Source organism: Dermacentor silvarum, unplaced genomic scaffold (assembly GCF_013339745.2).
Source record: "Dermacentor silvarum isolate Dsil-2018 unplaced genomic scaffold, BIME_Dsil_1.4 Seq536, whole genome shotgun sequence".
Lineage (NCBI taxonomy): Eukaryota > Metazoa > Arthropoda > Arachnida > Ixodida > Ixodidae > Dermacentor > Dermacentor silvarum.
The window spans coordinates 166,184-186,830 of NW_023606392.1; the positions used below are offsets into that span (position 1 = coordinate 166,184).

Genomic DNA, 20,647 nt, shown 5'->3' on the forward strand with positions numbered 1-20,647 from the left:
GTTTATGACGTCGCCCAAGAACAAGAGCTCCTCGTATGTGAAGCGGAACTTTTCTGGCTTCAACGTGAGTCCGGAGGTCTTGATTGCTTGAAGAACTGTTTCAAGGCGCCGGAGGTGTTCCTCGAAGCTTGAGGCAAACACAACGACGTCGTCCAAATAGACGAGGCAAGTCTGCCACTTCAAGCCTGCCAGTGCTGTATCGATGACGCGTTGGAAAGTGGCAGGCGCCGAGCAAAGACCAAACGGCATGACCTTGAACTCGAACAGTCCGTCTGGTGTTATAAAGGCAGACTCCTCCCGGTCCCTCTCGTCAACTTCAATTTGCCAGTAGCCAGTTTTGAGGTCCATCGACGAAAAATACTTTGCGTTGTACAGTCGATCCAAGGCGTCGTCAAGCCTTGGGAATGGGTATACATCCTTCTTCGTGATTTTGTTGAGGTGACGGTAATCAACGCAGAAACGTAGGGTACCATCCTTCTTCACTAACACCACGGGGGACACCCACAGACTCTTGGACGACTGGCTTATGTCGTCGTGTAGCATTTCGTCGACTTGTTGCCATGTGGCCTCGCGTTCACGCGCTGAGACTCAGTACGGGCTCTGACGGAGTGGGCGGGCATATTCGTCGGTTATGATGCAGTGCTTGGTGACAGGGGTTTGTCCAATTTTTGATGACGACGAGAAACAGTCTTTGTATCGCAGGAGCGGGGCATTTAGCTGTCTTTCTTATGCATGGGAAAGTTCTGATTGACGTCAAAAGCTGGTTCAGGTACTACAGTTGTCGTTGCAGGTGCGCTGGAATCCGTGAAGGTGAAAGCACTGCTGGCTTGTACTATTTCGTCGATGTAGGCGACCATGGTGCCTTTGTTGATGTGCTTGTATTCGTGGCTGAAGTTCGTGAGCATCACTCTTGCTTTCCCTTCACGTAGCTGAGCTGTGCCTCTAGCGATGCAAATTTCACAGTTGAGCAGTAAGTGATGATCGCCCTCGACGATGCCCTCCATGTCTGCAGGCACTTTGGTACCGACGGAAATCATTACGCTGGAGCGAGGCGGAACAGTGACTTGTTCTTCAAGCACGTTTAAGGCATGGTAACTGATGTTTGTATCCGGTGGTATCGACTTGGACCTTAAGTCGATGACTGCAGCGTGTTGGTTTAGAAAGTCCATGCCTAGGATGATATCCCTGGAGCATTGCGGCAGGATTATGAAGCTCGCTGGGTAAGTGCGGTTGTTAACCGTGACTCGTGCTGTGCAGATTCCAGCCGGCGTTGTTAGGTGGCCTTTCGCTGTCCGGATATCGGGTCCTTGCCAGGCTGTTTTCACCTTCTTCTTCTTGGCGGCGAACGGGCCACTGAAGACGGAATAGGCGGCTCCAGTGTCGACGAGAGCGGTGACATTGTGACCATCGATTAGCATGTCTAGATCGGTAGACCGTCGTCTCGCGTTGCGGTTAAGTCATGGCGTCGGATCACAGCTGCGTCGGCTTGCTCCGCTGCTGCTACGTCGCGTGGGCAGGTCTTCTTTCGGCGGTGAAGTGTTGTGAAGGCTCTTTCCAGGCGGCGTGCTGATATCTCGTTGTTATGATTCGCGAATAATCTTCGATGGCGGCGGAGGGTCTTTGGCATTGCGTCGTACAGCAACCGCACCTCCATTGGTTGCTGCTTTTAATTTCCCGGATCGGGGCTCACGCACCCGCCCCTGGCTGGGAAGTGTATGGTCGGCGCTGTGGTGACAGGTAGCGTCCTGGTGACGGCGAGGGTGAGGGTCATCATGGTTGCCACTGGGCTCCGGCGAGGTGGTCGGTGATGTCACGTGGCCGCTCGCCAAGCTGTGGACGTGGCGCTTTGACGGCGAACCCTCGTAGGCCCATCTCGCGGTATGGGCATCGGCGGTAGACTTGACCAGCTTCCCCGCAGTGATAGCAGAGCGGGCGGTGGTCGGGGGCACGCCAAATGTCTGTCTTTCTCGGGTAGCTGCGCTAGACGACGAACGGTCGTGCTGGCGGCGGCGGTGGTGGACGTCGGAACGAGGCATTACGGGGCCCTGGCGCGAGCGCGGAGGGGGGTCTTGACGACCGGCGACGGCGGCGTAGGTCAGCGCTTCTGGTTGGGGTTGCGGCGATTGCGGCTGCACATTGGGAACTCCAAATGAGCGCTGAACTTCTTCTTTGACGATGTGGGTGATATATGCTACTTGAGGCTGCGACTTGGGGAAGAACTTCTGCAGTTCCTCGCGAACGGCCGCTCTGATGGTCTCGCGCAGGTCGTCGCTGCCAAGTGCTTGAACGCCGATGTTGTTGGCGGCCAGCGTTGGGCGGTTATATTGCCTTATCCGCATGTCGAGCGTCTTCTCAATGGTTGTGGCCTCAGAAATAAATTCAGCAACAGTCTTGTGCGGGTTGCGTATCAATCCCGCGAAGAGCGCTTGCTTGACACCCCTCATCAAGAAACAGACTGTAGCGTCCACCGACGCTGCTAAGCGGGGACGCTTAGGTCGGCGCTCTTGGCCAGCGCTTTGGGGCAGGCTGCGAATGACGACGACAATAAAGTTGGGTGGCGCGTGCTAACGGCGCAAGCATGGCACGCGCCAGTCGGTTCTAAACGCCTGCCGAGCTGGTCTCCTTGTTCTGGCGCTCCGCTGCGACCCCTCGGTTCTCGACAGTGGTGACTCCGGCCTAAGAGATGACCGTCCCCAGCAACCTCCCGCCCTCAGGCAACCCCTCGCCTGACGCTACCTCGCGCCCACGGGACGTCGCAGCTCTACAGCTCCACCTGCCCACGTTCTGCCGCAATAACCCGCAGGTTTGGTTCGCCCAGGTCGAAGCCATCTTCGATCTGCAACACATCACCTCGGAGATTTTGCGGTTTCGCCACTTACTTTGCAACCTGTCTCCTGAGGTAGCTCAAGAAGTGGCAGACGTTATCGCTGCACCTTTGAGTGATGCCCCGTACCAGCAACTGAAGCAGAGTATTTTAGAACGCACCACGGCGTCCGAGAGCGCGCGCCTCCAGCACCTGCTCACATCCGACCTTGGAGATCGCCGCCCTTCCCAGCTGCTCAACAGCATGCGACAGCTCCTGGGCACAAGCAAGGTCGACCCGAACGGTGCGCTGTTGAGGGAGCTCTTCTTGCAGCGCTTACCACAGTCCACCCGCCTTGTCTTGGCTGCTACAGAGGACTTGACCCTCGACCGCCTCGCCCAGCTCGCTGATCGAGTCCACGACGCGACTTCTCCTTCAGTCGCCGCCCTCTCTTCAACGCCACAGTCCTCAATCATAGCCCGCTTAGAGTCTCGGATCGACCAGCTCGCCGTTTCCATCGACGCCCTTCGGACGTCCTCCCATGACCAGCGCGGCTCTACCTCATGTCCCAGCCGCCGTCCCTCTTCCCCGACCAGTCGCCGCTCGCGCAGTCCTCGACGCTCGCCTATCTGCTGGTACCATCGCACTTTCCAGCACCGCGCCCGTCGGTGCAAGACCCCATGTGAATGGTCGGGAAACACACCGCGAGATCACTGACGGCGGCATGTGACCTCGCCTTACAACCCGGCCGCCTTTTCATAGTCACGGATCGCATTTCCGGCCTGCGGTTCCTTGTAGACACGGGTGCCGAGGTCAGTGTACTGCCGTCCTCCAAGCGTGACCGCGTTTCTAAGTCACCTGGACCTACGCTCCGCGCGGCAAACTCTACCTCCATCGCCACGTATGGTCTGCGGTCCCTCACTCTCGACCTTGGCCTGCGGCGCACGTTCCGGTGGGTCTTCATCGTGGCCGACGTTCATCAGCCTATCCTCGGCTCCGACTTCCTGACCCATTTCGACCTCGACGTCAGCATGCGCCGCCATCGCCTGATTGACAGCAAGACGCGCCTCTCCATCGCTGGCGTTCTGTCGGCTGTCGCTCCCACTGGCATCCGCATGCTGATCCCTTCATGCCCGTACGCTCGAATCCTCGAAGATTTCCCTGAAGTGACGAGGCCCTGCAATTTAAATCAGCCACCCAAGCACAGCGTCACCCACCATATTGTCACGCGTGGTCCACCCGTCGCAGCTCGTCCACGCCGCCTCTTCGGTGAGCGTCTGGCCATTGCTAAACGGGAATTCGAGCACATGCTCCAGCTAGGTATTATTCGCCCTTCCTCCAGCAGTTGGGCCTCCCCACTGCATCTGGTGCCCAAGAAAGAACCGGGTGACTGGCATCCGTGCGGTGACTACCGGGCGCTCAACGCTCACACGGTCCACGATAGCTATCCCCTTCCACACATCCAAGATTTCACAGGCCATTTGGAAGGATGCAATATCTTTAGTAAAGTGGACCTTGTCAAGGCCTATCACCAAATCCCCGTTGAGCCTGCCGATATCCCGAAGACAGCCATTACTACACCCTTCGGCCTGTTTGAGTATGTGCGCATGCCCTTTGGGTTACGCAACGCAGCTCAAACGTTCCAGCGATTCATCGCCGAGGTAACGCGTGGCCTCCCGGCTGTATTTGCCTACATCGACGACATCCTCGTCGCGATCGAAATCCACTAGATCACGAGCGTCACCTCCGGGAACTCTTTCAACGCCTTCAACAATTTGGCCTGGTTGTAAACCCCCAGAAATGCGTATTTGGGTCTTCCGAGCTCGAGTTCCTGGGACACCACATCTCGGCACTGGGAATTCGTCCTTTGCCCTCTCACGTCCAGGCCGTGAAAGACTTCCCAGCACCCACTACCTACACCCAGCTGCGTGAGTTCCTCGGCCTAGTGAATTTCTCGCGACGTTTTATTCCGCACTGCGCTGAGCTTCTACAGCCCCTGACTGACCTTCTTCGCACGACCAAGGGCTCCTCATCCGCAATTTCCTGGTCTCCCGAAGCTGAAGCTGCTTTCAGGGCTGCTAAACAAGCCGTCGCCGATGCGGTAATTCTCATCCACCCGAGAACTAACGTACCAACCCGCATCATGGTGGATGCTTCCAGTGTGGCCATCGGCGCTGTTCTCCAGCAGAAAATCAACTCCGAGTGGGGCCCACTGGGTTTTTTCTCTCGAAAGCTCCAATCTGCCGAGACTCGCTACAGCGTTTTTGGCCGCGAGCTGCTCGCCATCTACACCACCATCCAGCACTTCCGACACTTCTTGGAGGGCCAGCCATTTATGTTCTCACGGATCATAAGCCTCTCGTGTATGTCTTCCGTACAAACTCTTCCAAGTACGTCGCACGTGAAATTCGTCAACTGGCTTATATATCGGAGTTCACAACGGATATCCGGCACGTCAAAGGCACCGACAACGAGGCAGCTGATGCACTTTCACGCATCTCGACAAGACTTTTTTCTCTTCTGGCATGTCGGGGTCGGCATGCTTGAACAGGCGAGTCCTCTCCTCCGTGAAAATCATGATGTTCTCGTTGGGGCAGCTGTAACCGGGCTTCTAGGAGAACTACGGCCCTTTCCTTGCGCACAACGCTTGTAAAGGTCTGCAGGAAGCCGTGGCGGAACAGGTCCCATGTTGTCAAGGTCGACTCCCGATTCTCGAACCACGTCCTGGCAGCATCTTCCAAAGAGAAGAAGACATGGCGCAGCTTGTCGTCGCTGTTCCAGTTGTTAAATACAGCAACCCTTTCTTACGTCTCCAGCCAGCTTTCCGGATCCTCAAATGTTGATCCGCGGAACGTTGGTGGCTCTCGGGGGTGCTGTAACACGATCAGTGTAGGCGGCACTGAGGCTGTCATGGTTGGTGCGGTCGTCGTGGCCGTGCACTTCCTGGTCTTCTCGGGGAAGAAGTCCGTACTCCGGGGGTTGGTTTTGTAGCCTGAGCCTAGCTCGATGGCTCCGCGACAACGTTGGTACTCTCTTTGGGGTTCGGGCTTGGATCACGGCTTTTCGGGGGCGTCCGCTGCATGGACACAAAAGCACCTCCACCAGATGTCATGTAATAGTGACGCTGAAGAAAACAGTCGTAAAACTGTGTATGAGGAAACTGATTCTTTATTGGGTGAACCTGTGCCCACAAAAGCAAGCTACACTCAAAGCACAACGATAGCGGCGAACACAGTCGGCGATCGTCGAAAATCTCATCTGCGGTGAAACGCGCCGGCTTTTATACATGAGTCATCGAATGTTCCATATTAATCCCTGGTACCCGCAGTGTCTTCCAGAAAGTTCTAGACAATTCGCGTCGGTGATACAAACAGATAACATAAGCGTCGGTGAAAACAGGCAACAGAAAGAAGCATCGATAACATTCTAGAAACTTCTGATACAGGCGCGTCCTGCACCGAGCGATAACGTTTAACATTTGTTAGCCCGTGGAAAGAGGCCACCGGGGAAAGATAAACATGTATACCTGTCAATATGTTCTAATAGTTTGCAAGGAATGCTAGTTAATGATATAGGTCTGTAATTATATGGTGAATTGATGTCACCAGACTTGAAAAGCGGTACCACCTTGCCCACCTTCCAATCGCCAGGTAACTGGGTAGAAGCGATAGACTGGGAAAAAAGTTCTGTGAATATAATAGAGGAGTACATTGCAGTGTTTTAAAGCGAAGCTTTGTACCTCTACCAGCCAAGGGTTCTGTCGTGTCCGTCATTGTAATAAAAAAACGATCCCGATGAACCGCTAACGATTGCAGGTATAGCAGTATAGCTTACTTGAATTCAGGCATTCAGCGTACAACTAAGCACTCGTTTTCGCAAGAAAAACACAAAACAAGCTTCAAAGTGTGAGCCAACATGATGGATGATAAGGGCTGCGGGCAAACAACGGAAACAGGCTCGGCGCGGTCCGTAAGATTAGATTGCAGCTGTTGCAAAGCTTATGCAGCTGCTTGAAAGAGGGTTGACGTCATTCGAAACCCTTCCAGCCTAGTAACTGCTTCGGTTGATTTTCTAGACTACCCCACTATGGGTAGCCCACGGAAAGTAAAGACGGCAGAACGTGCATTCGCAGAACGTGCATTGATTTAACCTTGGCAAAGAATGTAACTACAATGAAAACTGAAAATTTGAGTGTATATCACACCGATCATAAAGCAGTAGTGAACGTTGTTGTGAAGTAAATAATAATAAAGGCCGTGGGTAAAGTTACGTTGTAGTGTGTGAAATATCAAGTGCGCCGCAGTCACCGTGAGGGTGGCGTAAAAAGCTTCGCTTTCCAACCACCTTCACAGGGTGGAGTGGCGGGCAATTTTTTTTCAAACATTTTGAGTTGATACCGTCCATTTCGCATGACGAAGACAATTTCAAGTTTTTCATTAAGTGCAACACACGAAAATAATCTGTAAGCACAGGATCCATCGGTGGGTAATCCATTCTACAATATGCAGAAGACACTTGGGAAACAGCTGACACTTGCGAAAAAGATATGACGAACATTTCGTTTAACATGAAACAGTATTGAGAAAGTGGAATAAAGACAGCGTCATTGTTTAACGAGATTGTACTGTCCTTAGAACCATCATTTATGTTCCAAAACTTTTTAGGATTTTCTATAAGTAATGATGGGAGAGTTTTATCGAAAAAAAAATCCTTCGCTTCACATGTCTTAAATGCCAAAAATGCGAGGTGGTACTTATTCCACAACTCGGAGTTGTTGATCGCTTAGCTTTGCGAAACATGCACTTTTTTTATTAAGAAGGCGTTTTGAGGAAGTATTGAACTATGCCGAATGATGTTCGCAAGGAATAATACTCAATGGCACAAATTTATTAATCAGGTAGTTCACTTTATTTTTAAACCAAGACCAATTATACTCAATGGTTCGTTCAGAAAAATTAGGCAGCTATAGTCATCAATGAAATGTGATAATTCCTCGTTAATCTAAATGAAATCAGCTTTACAACAATCCCGTATATATTTTCGTTTCTTTGGAACTCGCTTGATGTTGCCCTCTAGCATAACGTTTATGAAACACTGTTCACTTAGGCCACGCAACATGTTGAGGGAGGTAACAACACCGGGGAAATTAGTGAGGACGAGGTCAAGTATGTGGGCACTTGTAGATGTCGTTCGGGCTGGCTCACTTATTAGTTGTGCAAAGTTAAAGTCATATAGATTCACAAAATCCTCTCCTAAACCAGAAGTAACAGAGTGTATTGGATACATGCCATACCACATTATTTTAGGTAAATTAAAGTCACCCATTAAAAATATCAGTGAGTGAGGTACCTGAGTAAAATGCTATTCAATACGTCATAAAGCTGAGAACAAAAAGATAAATGTGTGGTTGGTGAGCGGTAACAGGCAGAAAAGATCATTTCACGGTGACTGATACTAATACATGTGCACAATAATTCTTAACTGCTAGCGATACGAATGTGAAAGGAGTGAAAAATATCAAACACAGTGATTAAAACGCCACCTCCTGCTCTATCACTGCGGTCACATTGGTAACAATTAAAATCCTTTTCACATTCAAATATTTCAGCGTTGCATATTTTTAAAGATAATGAGTTTTCCGTTAGTATGATGACATCAGCTTTACACGTGTCAGTAAATGATGATATATCATCACGCTTGTTGACAACGCCACGTATGTTCGAAAAAAGAAGTGAAATTCTGCAAGAAGGAATGCGTTTTCGTGATTGCTATGACGGAGAGGAACTATGACCATGGGAGGTGCTTTCACGGTTGCGAAATGATGGAACCACACAAACATCAACTTCGCAAACACTATCCGTGGACGACATGTACCTATAACATTTATTGTTCTTATAAAGCTTATTGTATATAATGGAGTAGTGCGTACTTTTAGCCTTCCCAAATCCCGACAGATTATTCCGAGATAAACGAGTGGAAATGCAATAATCCTCCGTAACACTGATGCCGGCTGCCTTAAGTTTCGATCTAGCCGTGAAAATTGAATCCTTCACCTTAAAACTAAAAAACCGGGCAATAATGTAGCAGCGTTTATTTGGCAGATGTTTCCCTAACCTGTGAGCACGAGAAATAGCTTCATCCGTGAGCTAAAGTTCAAGAATTGACGTCAATAGATTGCGCAAGATTACCTCTGACTCAGCCCACTACTCGGATGGTTTGTCATCCAATCCAGCTCATAACAGAATAGGTTTTCGCACCGGGATCGGTCTTCAAACTCATCTAAGCGTTGAATAATGGCAATAGTTCCGGTGCGTACAGCAGTTAATACTAAATCAGAGTTGATGATGATGTATGGTGTTTAATGGCGCAAGGGCCAAGTATGGCCAAAGAGCGCCATGCCAGTGTTTGTGAGCTTGCAGTGGAGCGATGAATTCTGAGAAATAAATGAGGCGTGGCTGTAAAGGGGCCTAAAATAGTCGCTGTAAAGTGCGTAAAACATACATGTATTAAGATCATGGCAATGGCTAATGAGGTGTGCTATGAAAATGAAGAATGCATTGAGGGAGAATGATACGACTTACAAAATATAACAGAGGCAAGAATTGGCCAGAAGCACAAGTGCCTAAACAAAGCCCTTGAAACACAAGGGCCTGGAGGCACGTGCTATAAAAATAAACTATCACAGCAGCATCCTCTGGAGAGAGGATGCGCTACGAACTTATTGGGCTAATAACGTGTAGTACAACATCGTTCAAGAAACGGAGAACTGCTTCTTTGGCGTTAAAAAGAGGTTCTTCACCAACAAACATCATAGGATGAAGAGGGATATGATAGTGGTATGCTACAGGGAAATGTTTCCTTCTCTGTTTCGGCTTCCCGACACTCCAGTAAGACGTGGAGTACGGTCAGCCTTTCCCCACATCTGCCACAGAGGGGAGGTTTAGCACCAGTTAAAATGTATAAATGTGTACCATATGTATGTCCTATTCTAAGGCGGCAAAAGAGAACTTCAGTGTGTCGTGACTTTGTTAATGATGGCCAGTTGCCCAAAAGGGGCTTAATTACATGGAGTTTGTTCAGTGTTTGTTCATCCCATAAGTGTTGCCAATAGTTTCTGAGTTTTTTGCGTAGAATGGCTTTAAGTCTGTGGCAGGAACGGGTATGGAAAAATTGCTAGGTTTTGTTGCTATGGAAGTTGCCATTTTGTCGGCAAGCTCGTTACCCTCTATATACCTGTGCCCAGGCACCCAACATATTACAAGCTGTTGATTAGAAGCATACATATTGCAGAGTAATGAATAGAGGTTATTTATAACAGGATTTTTCTGTTTTCGTACTAAATCGGAGTTAATGACTGCAGCACAACTAAGTAGCATTTACTGTCAGCCTTCCCAAATTCCGACGAGGTGTACGAGTGGAACTGCAATAATCTTCTGTAACACTGATGCCGGCTGCCTTTAGTTTCAATCTAGCCATGAAAATTGAATCCTTCACCTTAAAGCTCGAAAACTGGGCGATAATGTGGTGGCGTTTATTTGGCAGATATTTCCCTAACCTGTGAGCACGAGAAATAGCTTCATCCGTGAGCTAAAGTTCAAGCGTTGATGTCAGTAGATTGTGCAAGATTCTCTCTTACTCAGCCAACGACTCGGACTGTTTGTCATCCAGCCCATAAAAGAATAGGTTTTCGCACCGGGATCAGTCTTCAAACTCGTCTAAGCGTTGATTAATGGCAGTACCAGTGCGTACAGCAGTTGATACCAAATTGAAGTTAATGACTCCAGCACAACCTTCTGAAACAGCCATTTTTTCTTCGACGGTGATGAGACGATATTATTAATGTCAGTTACTTGCTTTTGTAAATTCAATTGAATTTCTCTCATTTCCTTAAGTTGCGATAGAACCTCGGCGTGATTTCTGTCGATTTTCGCATTAAGGGATTTTAATAGCGCCACAGAGTCGCTACTGTTTTTACTTGGATCCTCCTTTAGAGGACCGGAGTTCAACTCAATGTCTCCCCCCAACACAGCAACTTGGTAACATCATAGCATTCACACGGAATGTCAAAAAGTACACGTGAGCATGGAAACAGCAGCAGGTTCACATCGCTTGTGTCCTTAGAGTACAATGATGAAATGGGACTAACCTGCACCAGAAAGCACAATAAAGGTTGACGGATCTGCATAGCTGCCACACTCACATGCCCACCGAAGGACCACGCAGTCGACTCGCTCTTAAGTAGCTGCGGATGAAAGCCTGATGATAGCGTCGATGAGGCTGCCGCTGGCAGAAAGGGATTCGGTAGAAAAGCATCCGAGCTTCAGATCAGTGCGTCAGAGGCAGGGCAACGCTGCAGGGAAGTCGTGTGCATGTCCAGTAGATTTGTCGAGGCTTGTGGCTCTTCATATGAACATGCAGTCGTTCTGGCGGATAAGATCTGCACCAGAAAGCACAAAAGAGGTTAACGAATCCGCATAGCTGCAGCGCTCACTTGCCCACTGAATGAATCGGCAAATCCTGTTTCTATTTTGCACAAAAGCAGTACGGAAACTGCAATTCTCGTCATCTTGTATCTGATTAGTGCTCGCAGCGGCGAAGGCCTCGTGACTTCCTTCGCAGAGCGGCCACGACGCGCCTCTCCAGCTGAAGCACGATTTTCACTACCGTGCGCACATTATCTTTAAATGCATAAGCATTTCAATGCTTTCCCAACGAGAAAACTGTCCGTGCGTCAGTCCGTCCGTCCCTCACATAAGACGATCGCTTTCAAGATGGAGCCTGCAGCAGCGAGCGACTTTATCCTCGTGCCACCTGGCGCTTCAACACAAATGAAGCGTCGAAAACAGCGCGCGGCTGTTTCAACAGTTGGCACTGTCTGTCCGCTTCGCAGATCGATTTTAAGATACGTTGCGCTGCCATGCCAGAGTACATTTGATCGGACCGTGCTGCCGCCGGAGTCATTTGATCACGGTTCATAATGGTTCGGCATGGATGGACAAGGAGCTAAAGAGCGATAACTGCTTATGATGATCGGAACGTCATCAGTGCACATGGCGCTGCCAGCTGCAGTTCTTTGCGTGCGTTATCAATGCACCTTGCTCCTACGTCCTGACCAGTCTGTCGCCGCAGCGCTGTCTGTAGTGGCCGGATAAAGTGTCATAACACTGATAATGACACCCGGCTTCGTGGTAATGAGCAAGTGGCACAATGCTTACGCATACTTAGACAACTCCTAGAGGAGTATCTGCTTGAACATTTTTGGCCAGTGAGCTGGTCGCTAACAAATTGTCCGTCCATTGCGATGTAGACGGTGCACTTCATCCTCTACATCTTTGCTCTGAGTCAAATCGAAACTACTGTTTGCCGCAATCTCTGCAGACGAAACCACGGCCACTATCGACGGTGACCTTGCAGTTCTGAAAGCAGGTGGCTGACGCACGCACCAAGACAAAATGAAACTGCCGTTTGTTGCAACAACTGGGGACGAAGCCGCGGTTGCTATCGCCGTGTACATAAACGGCGACTACACATTTTTGAAGGCACGTGGCCGACCTGCGCACTGAGTCAAAATGAAACTACTGTATGCCGCAACCGCTGCAAATGTAACCGGGGTGGGTATTGACGCAATCATGGATGGCGACTGCGCAGTTATGAAGGCACGTGGCCAGTCGCCAGTGTGGTGTTATGTGCAGTGATAAGCACAAGAATAAACTCTTTAAAGGCACAATTAGGCACAAAGCATTCCAGCGTTGCTATCACGTACGATTGCCGCTGATGACTATGGCGATGCGGACTTGGCGAGTGCAGAACGAGGAAATATTTATCCATGGCTCGCAGAGCCCACTTTGAGAACCCATGAACTAGATGAAGTTAGCACACCTTACTGAACCACGAATGGATTGCAATTTTACTTCAGTTGGCCTTTAACAAATTATGATGAAGGGCTATGCCTTTTTAAAATTGTGACCAGTTCTCTTTCTGACCAGCCTGCAATGTCTGGATATTTTGGAGATGTATCAAGCACTGGTAATATTTCTTTTTAAGTTTAATGTAAATGTCTGCAAACAGTACTTCAGTAAAACCTCGTTAATATGTAGTTGGCAGGGAACATGGATCAAGTAGGCAGATGAGTGGCTATTGACTTACCGGACAAAAAAAACTTTAATTCTTACTCAAACACACGCGAGAAGACAAGTTTCATTTGCAAGCAGGCAGCACGAAATCTGTGATTTTCACTTGCCGCCGTTGCGGTCTTGCAGCAACGACGGCGTCCTCAAACTTGACAAGGCCGTGAGCATCTTGAGTTTGCGTGCATGACATTCCTACATACTATCTACACTACAATACTACACGCTGTTTGTTTGGCATGTGTTAAGCGCCTACAGTGGTCAGCCAATACATTGGGTTCAATGACAACAGAACGAGGGACTCATTATGACTCTATTTAAACCGGAATTGCACATTAAGCGGGTGCGGTAAAACGAGGTTTTACCGTATGCGTTCATATGAAATTGCATCTATCAAGACATCCTATGATTTGAGCAAGACGTTCCATACCCTTGTGAGCTGCATCTTAGACCAGCGCTGCAAGCTAACGCAGTGAAAGACACTTACCAGAACAGAAGAAGTGCGACTACCATGTGTTTACTTTCAGAAGTGAAGGAATAGCATAAATAAAAAGAAATACACTATAATCTCAGTGAAATGGTCACGACTCAAATGAATTTTGAAGTGATACAAATTTCCCACTGGTCTGGTCAAGTTCTGTTAGCAAACAAACTCCTAGAATTTGGTTGCAGTGAACTGCTTTCCACCTTGGGATCTTTGACACGAACACATGTGGCCACCCACGCGCCCACTAAGGATGCTGCACCACTGGTGGCAGTACGTGGCAGCTCCTACAGCTCGAAAGGGCACAAGACCAGTCGGGAGGCTGTGTGCACACTGTGGCACTGAACAGCAGCGTCAGCTGTCATTAGTCTAAGTAGTGAGATGTGATTCTTGGTACACATGCATGTGCCAAGCTTTAAACACATGCTCCAAATATTGGAGTGTTACCTTACCAAAGTTTCCAGTTAAGTGTCCGTTAATACTGTTAGTGCACTCATGTCGAAATCTCCCTTTCTTTAACAGCTGAGCTGTTTAAGCCGGGTGTAATGTGTTTGCTGAATAAAAAAAAACCCTCGCCGAGCGAAAGCGTTGCCTAGCAACCACCTTGCGGAGCGGTGTGTGCTTCGCCTCCTCTCCGTGCAGTGCACATGTTGCCTTGACATGGGACATTAAGGAGAGCATGCGCATGGCGTGCGCTATTCTCCGGAGAGAGACAGAAAATGAGAGCGAGAGAGAAAGATTGTATCAGCACCAACGAGGCAAGGCGCAGAGCTGTCGCCGATGCCATCCGCATTTTGCTGTTTCCACACGTTCGCTCTGAACACGCGCTGTGTCCCTGACTGCAGCCGGTGCCTCTGGCGTCAGCTCGGCAAGTTTCGACCAGCCACGCCCCGAAAAGTGTGGAGGTGCACTTTGGCCGTGACGTCACCTGGGGCATAAAGCTCGGAGCCACCGTGACGGCGGCAGAACTCTCGTTGACTCTGGCGAGTACGTGTAGCCTTGACATGGGCTGACCAAAGAAGATCTGGACACCCGAAGAAGAAGCCGCTCATCTTGAAGCGCGTCGTGCAGCCAAGCGAGAATCTGTGTATGGGCAGCGAGCTGATTCGGAATACCGTGCCGAGCAGCACTTAGCATTTGCCAGCAAAACTTAGCCAAACCTAGCTAAACCTGGAAGAAGCTAGGTCGATCACCAGCCCAGCTGTTTACTCCAGCCTTGTACCACTAGTGCAAGATGCCCACGTTTTGTTTTTGTTCTTTAATCGAAGGAGCGTCCTGGTGCACTTTTCTTTCCTTTCTCGATAACGGCACGCTGTCTGCGTGAAGACTTTGAGGTGCACTTTCCCACATCACTTCCACCTTGCTGGTGCTGCCCTATTGACGGCAATCACCAAGGAAGAATGAAAAAGAATGAAAGAAAAAGGATCTTCTTGTGCATACTAAGTGGAAGGTACACCAGGGCCACGCTTTCCCGGTATATTGAGGCCTGCCACTGAGCTAGCTCATCACTGTTAACTGTGGCAGAAAATGCGATAACTACAGTAAACCCTCGTTAACTTTAACTCTGATATCTCGAAATATGGGCTATTTCAAAATTTTTTCCTGGTTCTGGTGTCAACCCATCTGTTCTCACCTCTTATCTCGAAAGGTTCTTCCACCGCTCTCTGGATAATATCTCGAAATTTTCACATAGAAAATACCAGGCAAAAGGCAATGGGGCAGCGTCACCTCCACTCGCTTTGCACCCTGCAGCAGCTTACTAGCTGACCCAGAAGCCATGCGCGGCCGCATATCCCACTTTTCCTTCTCTTTTGTGCATTTGCTTGGTTGCTTGCTGCCATTCTGTTGTGGCCTCATGCAGTAGCGGTGAGGTGGGAGCCAAAGTCACTCTTTTTTTCCTCTCATTTAGGACACTGTCAGTGACACATCAATGTGTTCACAGCGTATTGACCTTGAGCAAGGTGATCGGCATTGTTGAGCTAGTGTGATCAGCCCATGCGCTGCACCCAAACGATGCCAGCATGAGAATCCACAGCGTTTCAGCGAGATCACAGCTCGATAAAGACGCTTGCATCATGTTTGCATGATGGTGAGGCATGAATTCCATGTCACTCATGGCTGTCTGCTAAGGCATGACAATTTCGCTCTTCCACAGTTCACTTGTGGTTTTCGAGGTTGATTTGTCCAGAATTCATTACAGTGAAGCGGATTTGACCGGAATTCATTACAGTGCAGAAAGTAGCAGCGTCAGCTTTGTTTTTAGGAGCGAAGCTCCTTAGGCTCTCACGATGTCCATTGTCGCCGTCGTCGCCGTAGCTCGCCGTCGCGCACGCAGCGTGCATACCGACTGCACACAGGTGTTGCGCCGGCGCCGCTCCGAAACACCTCTCCGTGCAAGCGCACAACGTCATGCGCAGAACCATTCGCAGAGCGCACGCAGCACTCGTATCAACCGCGCGCAAGGGTTGCGCCGGCGCCGCGCTGCTATTGCTACACTTAGCACTGCAGTATGGAGGAGTGCGAGCATAAGCACAAATGCCGCTGCCGCGGTGACTCTGATCCTATACTTCAAGAACGAGACGTGGCAGCCCAATGGCAATGCCGCAAAGCTAACCCCGAGCTACGAGCATGAGAAGCAGCAGCACGCTGGCAATGGCAGCAAGACCCTGAAGCGAAAGCTAGAGCAGCCGCCGTAATCATCCAAGGAGCTTCGTCTGTGTATAAACGTGCTGATGGATCAGTCCAGTGTGGCAATTTCATCTCATGTTACAAGGTCGCTACCCTCAAATTACGTTTTGATATATAAAACTAATGAATCATATAATACTGAGGTCGCTACCCTCAAATTACCTTTTGATATATAGAATTAACGACTTATAAAATAGCGCTTATAGCATTTAAAACTGTAGATACAGAAACTTAGCACTGAGTTTGCATTATGTAATGCATGTTAATTTAGCGCCTGGGTGTGCTTTGTTAATGCATAACCACACTAGTTGCCCTGAATGCATTTCAAAGAAACCTACCAATATCTTTGTTGTTACTTTTGTGTGTTTTTCAGGAGAGGCCAGCATACAGCGCTTGTCTGCGAATGTCCTGCTGCATCGTCTACGGACATCACGGATCATACTGTTATAAATTTTATTTTAGTTGATGGTTTTTAATGCTTTGACTATAATGGCTGTTGCACATGCGAGATGTACATGCAAAAACTGAAGTGATCTGTTTGGAGTCTTTGCTGCTGTCTTGTATGGTTATCATTGAGACAGAAGGTACAAATTTGTTCAGAATTCTTACCTCTCATCTGCAATAAAGAGGTGTTGTGGAAATTGCAACTGACAGGCATCTGCTCGTCTCTTACTAACAGCCAATTTGTTCTCACACTGACAGTGATGTACCATGCAGAAATGCTAAAGCTCCAGCTGTTCTAGAAATGTTGGCATACGCTGTGCCTTTCTTTACCCTCTGCCAGTAGATCAGCACCTTTGAAAGTTGAGCAGCAGGCTGATATACTTTTCTTGACTGGTAAAAATACTTTTGATGGGCAAGGGTGATATTGGAAGACAGTTAAGTACAGTATTCCGTAAGGATCATGCCATTGTTAAAATTACATGTGCCACTGAGCTGTATGCTAACTGATGCCTAAGAGCATTTCTCCTAACTGTTAAGCCACCTTCCCCTCAATGTGGTCCACTAACATAATCTTGCAACTGTTATGTTTGATGAAGCCAACAATGACCATCTATTTTCAGTGATGACCTTGCATGAAAGTGTACTGTGCTGGTATGTGCAGTTAGGACTTGGCATTTCGAACAGTAACTAGTGGAATCTCGATGATACGAATCTCACGGGGTCACGAAAAATATTCGTATTAGCCGAAATTGGTATCATCGAAACAATTAAACCTAGCTAAATTAAAGAGTCGGAGGTCAACTCACTCAGGCACACGTACGTACGAAGCATTTACAGTATAGACCACTTATAACGTAACCGTTTATAGTGCAGAACTGGCTACAACGCGGCCTTTTCCGACTCCCATTTACCCTCCCATAGAACTCCATGTCTACGCATACCGCTTACAGTGCAGCCGCGTGAGATGAAATATCGGTCATAATGCGGTTTCCGCGGGAAAATATCGCCGACAAGGGCGGTAGCGACCACGCTTCTCAACGAGGTGCGCCCACCGATGGGAGAGGAGATCAACGAGGGCGATGCAGAGGAGGAGCATGAGACGTGGAGCATGAGTCCAAGGGCGATAAAATCGTCGCCGCGCGCTGTATGTGCGAGTGAAAGCGCGCGGGGCACGCGCGCACCTTCGCGGAGAGCGAACGCACAACGGAGAGGAAACGCGAGCGCGAAAGGCCGTTGGGGTATGGGAGGGGGGGAGCGACGCTGTGCTACGGCACCAAATGCGTATCTTGCAACCGGGCCCAAGGGTAACTGGTGACGCAATCTCCCATGCGAAAGGAGCAAAGCGGGAAGGCAGCGCGGTAGAGAAGGAGGGAGGGGGGGGCGGCTTCTACTCTGCCAACAAATGCGTTCATGTACTTTGCGCCTGTGCCGGCCGTCTGTGTTGTCGCGCGCACCGTATCTTGAAAGCGATCTCCACACGGCTCTGACCTTTGTATGCGCTGTGCTTACGCCGCTCAGTTTCCGTTGAAGCGATATACCGCACGAACCCTCGCTCGCTGCGGCGGCCGCGCTTCCCCACGCCTGCGTGGGGAAAAGCACAAAAGCAACAAAAGTGCCACCGCTTCAAACTCTTGCTTCAAACTCTTCGCGCCCAGTAGCGGCCTCCGCTCTGTCCGGCGCCGCGTCCGCGCCTCCGCACCAAAAGAGAAAGGGAGAACGCGCGTGACTGCGCGCTGTTCTTCGCGGCCGTCGGTGGGGCGGCGTCTATTCGTATCAACCAACGCGGGTCGAAAATCGATTCCTAACAACCGTTCTCTAGCACGGTGCATAGTAATGCTGCTCGGCCGGGACCACAAAAAATACGTATTCGGAAATTCGTATTAGCCGTGATCGTATCATCGAGATTCCACTGTAATGTTTTCATTTGGGCAAAGGCAAAACAAAGAGTACTAATAGTAAACATTTAGTGCTTCTGCATGGTAGTGGGTGTTGCACAAGGCTATTTACTTGTCATTTATACTGACAAGCACAATAACAAATAACATTGCCCAAATCATGAACAGTAGGTGTTCCCAACTTTCTCAGTGAATGTATACTGGCAGCAACAAGATGGCAAGTCAGGCTGGTTGGTGAAAGTTCGAATGAAACGGATCTTGAAGCGCAGCAGCCCACACACAAAAGGTAACAGAAAAGCACAGGACAACACTTCATTCGCAAATTAATTTTTATTGCACACAATGACTGTATAGGTAGTTACACAATTTCTAGTGCACGTACAGCAGATCATAGAAACAGGTTAAATGAACAGAACCACGAGTGACTCGCAATACAAACAAACAAAAATTACGGTCTCGCGTTCATAACACGGTAGGCGATCTCCTTGTCGTTCGATGTGATTGTGGCTTGACTGACACATGCGTCTCCCCTTTTTTCATATGGTATGATTCTATGAGCTCGCGAGCTAGCTGATCTTGGTGTCTGAAAATAATCTGTGTCTTTGAAAACAGAATAGCAACCATAGCTCCAATAATGATTAGCAAGATGTGATGATTCTGATGTTTTAACAATGCATGATATACCCTGAGGCGATCGTTGACACATCATCCGGACTGTCCCACATGCACTTTGCCATAAGAAAGGTGAACTATGTAGTATACTGCACCGATACATTTGACAAATTTTGTGCAACGTTTCACAGAGCAGACGATAATGCTTTAGTTGTAATAACGCCTGTGTTTACACGTGAAAGGTTATTTTTTGTGGTAAACAAGACATCAATCTTATACCCAGCACCAACATGTTTCAAGTTATGTGCCATGTTGTGCACATACAGAATGAGTGCTGCCTCTTTTTTGTCATTTGAGCTGCTTTTTTCCAAAATCATTCTCTTTTTTCTACCTTTTATTTTCTTTGCTAAGTTCTTAAATACGGAAGTGAGCACTTCTCCAGGGTAACCTGCATCATGAAATTTTTCTACCTAGCCCTTACGGCCCTCATTCAAGAGGTGTAAGCAAGACTTTTGCAAAGTAGACACAAAGCTAGCTTTTACTATTCCCCTCTTGACCAACTTAGAAATGACCAGGCCTGAAGTTCAATACTGGTCTTACACTTCTTGGTAAAAGTGTATGTGGGACAGTTCAAAAAATGCTTCGATGATCGTGTCAGGCAACATCATGCATTGTTAAAAACATCAGGATCTTCATATCTTCCTGACCATTGCAAAAACTGTGGTTGCTATTCTGTTTTCAAAGAAACAGATTATTTTCAGACGTAAAGATCAGCTAAATTATGAGCTCGTAGAATCATACCATATGAAGAAAAGGAGGGAAGCATGTCTCAGTCAAGTCATAATCATTTTGAGCGATAAGGAGTCCACCTACCTTTTTAATTAAGAGGAAATTTTTTTGTTTTATCTTTAAGTCAATTTCTGTATCTGGTGTTTTTTTGCCTTGTTTTTATGCTTTTCTGTTGCGTGCACACTAGAAATCGTGCAACTACCTCTTTATGCTCTATAACAATGTTCACTTGTGAGTGAAGTGCTGTCCTCAGTAACCTTTTGTATGTGCTGGTACGCTTCAAGATCTGTCCAATGTGGTTTTGGAAGCAGTAATGCACCAGCCATGCACTTCTTTCTGATCAATGAAATGCACTAGCTAGTCCTGTTCCTGTATTTCTTCCCTTGTGACTTTCGTAATCTGTGAAGCCCAGTATATTGAACAGTGAGCCACCTAGGGGAATAATCGGCTGCGTCGTGGCGCGAGGAATTATACGCAAACGTGACGAACGGTAGAGTGAGGTCCCAGTCAGTGTGGTCTGAATAGACATAGTTCGCGAGCATGTCTGCGAGAGTGTGATTCAGGCGCTCCGTGAGGCCATTTGTTTGCAGATGGTATGGCATGGATAGCTTGTGCCTGGTTGCAAAGGACTGTAGGATGTCTGCGATAATTTGGATAGGAATGTCTGGCCAAGGCCTGTGAGAAGTTGTCGTGGAGCTCCATGTACTAAAATCGCATCGCGTAAAAGAAAATCGGCGACATCTGTGGCGCAGCTTGTACGAAGCGCTCGGGTAATGGCGTAGGGCGTGGCGTAATCCGTGGCCAC

General features: G+C 48.6%; 1 protein-coding gene across 1 annotated transcript in view; it reads left to right on the forward strand.

Moving 5' to 3' along the window:
• The window catches only part of LOC119435216 (E3 ubiquitin-protein ligase DTX4-like), a 62,276-nt gene extending 45,538 nt beyond the window's left edge, over nucleotides 1–16,738 (forward strand). Inside the window, exon 13 of the mRNA XM_049659747.1 lies at nucleotides 16,476–16,738. The gene's annotated coding sequence lies outside the window, so the exon portion shown is untranslated. The remainder of the gene's footprint in view (nucleotides 1–16,475) is intronic.
• The last annotated feature ends 3,909 nt before the right edge of the window (nucleotides 16,739–20,647 follow it).